This window comes from Berghia stephanieae, chromosome 12, assembly GCF_034508935.2.
Source record: "Berghia stephanieae isolate SIO BIC M18660-M18661 chromosome 12, UCSD_Bste_1.3, whole genome shotgun sequence".
Lineage (NCBI taxonomy): Eukaryota > Metazoa > Mollusca > Gastropoda > Nudibranchia > Aeolidiidae > Berghia > Berghia stephanieae.
The window spans coordinates 20853815-20858814 of record NC_088371.1 but is presented as its reverse complement, the minus strand read 5'-3'; the positions used below and the strand labels follow the sequence as shown (position 1 = coordinate 20858814).

General features: G+C 37.7%; 1 protein-coding gene across 1 annotated transcript in view; it reads right to left on the bottom strand.

Annotated features, from left to right (window-relative positions):
- LOC144957823 (angiotensin-converting enzyme-like) overlaps positions 1-5000 on the bottom strand; it is a 41199-nt gene that overhangs the window by 22171 nt on the left and 14028 nt on the right. The gene's annotated exons all lie outside the window — the stretch shown is intronic.

The window sequence follows — 5000 nt, the reverse complement described above, 5'->3', positions numbered from 1 at the left end:
CTCGAAGAAATAAATAATCATGTGAAACTGAATGTAAGCTTCAAATTAATTACAAAAACAAATCAAATGAACGTTTTGGGTTTCCTCTTTATCAACACAACAGGATGAATGAAACACCACAGATGAATGAGATGATGTGGTAGTGGCGTAGTTAAGCTGTCTTAGAAACATTACAAGAAATTAAAGTATAGCGATTATGCAAATCTGTGCAATCATAACTTCAACAATGATAACAGTGAACGTTCAGCATATTACTAATTACAATTTAAAAAAAAATTGAAATAGGATTCAATAGTCTGATGTAACGTCCGCCCAGCGACCAACAGCTTGGTTCTACACAAAGAAAATCGGTACTCTTTATTCTTCATGCTGATCAGAATGTTTATAATGATTTTCTCCTCTGGATACAATTTTATGCCCGTCGAAGCATTTCATAAGGGCGGTGATGGAGATAATAGTGTCCGCCATTGATCCCATAGTTTAGAACCAGACTCTGCGTCATTACGAGGGAAGTGACGTCACGACTGTTGAACCTTATTACGACTCCAAAAAAAAGTTCCATAAAAACTTTTCTCGCGTCTTCTTGTTTTATTTATTTATGAGGATTGATTTTTTCATAATAAATTAACACATTCAAAATTGAAAGAAAGTCTTTTGAGTACTTTATAAAAGATTTTTTAAATGAACATTTATATAGGGCAATAAATCCACTAAACGTGCTCAAAGCGCTTTACAATGGGTCTCTGACCAGCAGCAACATTGAACATGTAGGACGAAACAAGACGCCTGTTAGGCGATATTACATTTTTTTTTCGGACAGAGACAACGCTGTTAAATACCATGTATGAATGAATGAATGAATGAATGAATGAATTTATATAGCGCCTAGATCCACAATGTGCTCAGAGGCGCTTTACAATGCAAATAAAACACAACAATAAATTGATAATTTAAGCATAAAATCTATCATAATGGAATAGCATTAATCAATTTGTAATTTAATTACCACGCACTGTGCTACAAGATTAAAATTTAGGGTATCTATAACATGTACTCATTTTACACCTGAGTGCGATGGGAGAATGTGAGTAAAGAGCCTTCTCCAAGGACTCAACTATGCACCGAGCAAGGCTCGAACCCAGGACCTTCCGATCCGAAAGCGAGTGCCATACCACAAGACCACATAGCCACACGATTCCATGGAAATGTTTTATCTGTCAGAAAGTATTTTTCGATGGACAATCAAGAGTGTAGCAAGTAACTTTAATTGTTGGTTTAGTGTTATGTGGTCTTGTAGTATGACACTCGCCTTCGAATCAGAAAGTCCTAAGTTCGTGTCCGGCTCTGAATGGCTCGAAAATTTGATTCTTGGAAAAGGCTATTTACTCACAATCTCTCATTGTACTCAGTTTAAAGTGAGTCTTCTTCTTCTAGGTTCCATGCCTGGTCCAGGCTTCGGATACTGCATGAATTATCTCTCTCCATTCCTCCCTGTCTCTTGCTTTTTCAAACAGCTCTTGGATTGTTAGGTTGGTGAAGCCCTTCAGTTGGTCTATGAGTGTTTTTCTTTGTCTCCCCCGGGCGCGTTTACCAGGTATTTTTCCACAACTTGCCAGGTATTCATTCTTATCTTTCCTTACTATGTGTCCGAAAAAGGATAGTTGTCGATCCACTATTAAGGGCATTAGTTTCCTTTGTTGGTATGTTTGTTTTAGCACTTCTTCGTTCGTTTTGTGTGCAGTATACGATATTCTCTGCATCCTTCTCAAGCACCACATTTCAAAAGCTTCAATGTTCTTTTGTGTTTCTGCATTTGTAGTCCAGCTTTCGCATCCGTATAACAAGATTGGCCACACGTAGCACTTCAAGACTCGGAATCTAATCCCGAACGACATCTGTTTGTTTTTCAAAATGTTTCCCAGGTCCATGAAGGCCTGTTTGGCTTGAAAAAAAAAATTCCTTTTTGGGATGCAATAAAGTATTATTATTATTATTATTATTATTATTATTATTATTATTATTATTATTATTATTATTATTATTATTATTATTATTATTATTATTATTATTATTATTATTATTATTATTCTTGCTCGTATGTCTCGGTTACATCTTCCATCTGTTGTCACTATTGAACCTAGGTATTTAAAACTTTCTACGTTGGTAAGTTGCTCGCCGTGAATCGTTATATTGCAGGTGTTGTTGTTTTCGGGGTTTTTCTGTATTACCATGCATTCCGTTTTGGTGATATTCACTTCCATTCCCTTGGCTTCACTATCTACTACCACTTTGTCAACAATCTTTTGAAGTTGGATTTCTGATGTTGCAATGAGTACCGTATCGTCTGCGTATCTTATATTATTTATGTTGTGACCTCCTACTTTTATTCCCTCCATATTATTTATGCCCCTCATGATTGTTTCTTGGTATAGATTAAACAGATCTGGTGAGGCAACACACCCTTGACGGACTCCTTTCTTAATAGGAATGGAATTTCCTGTAGAGTTTCCGATTTTGATAGATGCCTGCTGGGTGTAGTATAATGTTTGCATGAGTCTGAGGTCTTTCTCATCAGCGCCAATGGAGTGCAGTTGTTTTAGTATTTCTTCGTGGCGTACTCTATCAAAAGCTTTTTTGTAGTCGACAAAACAGAGGTATAGTGGGGTCTGAACCTGTATAGCTCTTTCACTTAAAACACGGAGGAGGTATATTGCGTTCCTTGTCCCTCTGTCAGGTTGGAATCCATATTGTTATTCTGCGATTTCGGGGTTAATCTTATTCCTTAGCCTGTTGATAATTATACGCAACAGTATTTTGTTGATGTAGCTTATTAAACTTATAGTTCTAAAATTTTCGCATCTGACTGCACTTGCTTTCTTTGGTATTGCTATGAAAATAGAGTTACATAGATCTTCTGGAATTTTCCCAGTATTGTATATATTGTTGAATAATATGTGAAGTTCATCAATTGCTAGATCTCCTAGGCTTTTTAATACCTCTACAGATATTTCATCAGGGCCTGTTGCTTTACCATCCCTCATTCGTTCCATGGCATGTTCAATTTCACTTTTGGTGATGTTTGGTCCGCTTAATGGTTCTTTGAATTTCAGTGGTGGTTCATTTCTATTTGGATCATTGTACAGTTCGCCTATGTATTCTACCCATCGGCTTTCTATATGTTGTTCTTCAAATAGCAGTTCCCCTTGTTTGTTTTGGATACAACTTCCTGCTGCTTTGCTTTTCCTTTTCCCTGATAGTTCTTTTATTCTTTGGTGAGCTTGTTGGGGGTTGGGTTTGTATTCTCTTTCGATTTCGCAGCATTTCCAGTCTAGATAGTTCTCGTGTGCCTCGATGCATTTGGATTTAATGTGGTTGTTCAATGTTTGGTATTCTGCAGACCCTCTGTTGCATTTTCGTCTTTCTTCAAATAGGTTTAGAATTTCATTTGTCATCCATTCCTTTTTGCTGTTTATTTGAGCTATTGGTAAATGCTTTTCTGCAGTTGCTTTGACACACTTTTGGAATATATCAAATTGTTTTTCACATTTTTCGTTATCAGGTTCACTTTGGCTTTGTATCATGAGTGCATTTTCAAATTCTTCTCTCATTTTTGTTTGTATGCCATTGTCTTTGCATAACCTGTAATCCCTCTTTATTCTACCAGTTGTTCTCTGAATAGCTTTAAACTTTATCCTTACTGTACAAACAACTGGGACATGGTCACTGTCTACATCGGCGCCTGGATAGGTTTTGCAATTTAATATGCCATTTCTGAATCTTGATGATACTGCTATTAAGTCTATCTGGTTCCTTGCTCTGTCCCCTGGTGATTGCCATGTCCAGGTTCTTCTTGGGTGTTGTTGAAACCAGGTGTTTGAAATCATTAATTTATTTGTTCTACACCAATCTGCCCAGATGTTTCCTCGTTCATTTCTGTCTCCGAGTCCATGTGGTCCGATTATGTCACCATCTCTGCCTCTGCCAATCTTAGCATTTAGGTCCCCCATTACCATAAGGACTTCTTGTGATTTACACATTCGTTTTGCTTTGTCTAGTGAATGGTAAAACTCTGTCATATCTGCATCTGTCGCCTCTTCTGTTGGTGTATAAACTTGAATAATATTGATGTCAACTACAGGTCCTCTTAGCTTAACCAGCAAAACTCTGTCTGAGATTGCTACGTGCCCTTTGTAAAATTTGGTTGATTTTTGGTCTAAGATCATCCCTACTCCTTTTTGGAAAGAGGTTCCACCACTCCATATGATCTTATATGTCGTGTTGTTTTCTTGTTTTGACATGGTTCCCTGCTCTTTCCATCTCATCTCTGCCAGGCCAAGAATATTTATTTGGAGCCGTTTCATTTCTTTTAGAATGTTGTTTAGTTTTCCTTTTTGGGCACAGGTCCTGACATTCCATGTCCCAATTTTGGTTTTGTCACATTTGTTAAATTTATTTCGCCTAGTAATTGGCTGACGGTTCGGTGTGACCTGACGAACATCACGCTCCCAACCGAGCGAGGCAGCAGTCTTCCGTGAAAACATGCTCCCCTTTACGCTGTCACCGTTTAACTTTTTGGACTTATTCATGCAGTTAACTCGGCAAAGTTACAAGAATGGTTTGCCATTGCCTATTCTTGTTGCCCTCTGCAGTTGGCCAGCTTGACCTGTTACCGTTCGACACCACGAGGAGGTTGCAGTAGGGCTTGATGATGATCTATCTTTGCAGACTTGGCATCATCCATTTGTCGAACTTAAAGTGAGTACCTTGCCGTTAACAACGTTGTATCTGTCTGAAAAAAAACCCTGTAATATCGCCTAACATGCGTCATACCTTGTATCACATGGGCAATTTAAACGTTGCTGCTCGAAGCTCGAAGAAATAAATAACAATGTGAAATTGAATGTAAGCTTCAATTTAATTACGAAAACAGATAAAATGGATGTTTCGGGTTTCCTTCCCCTTTATCAACAAACAAGATGAATGAAACACTAGAGATGAAT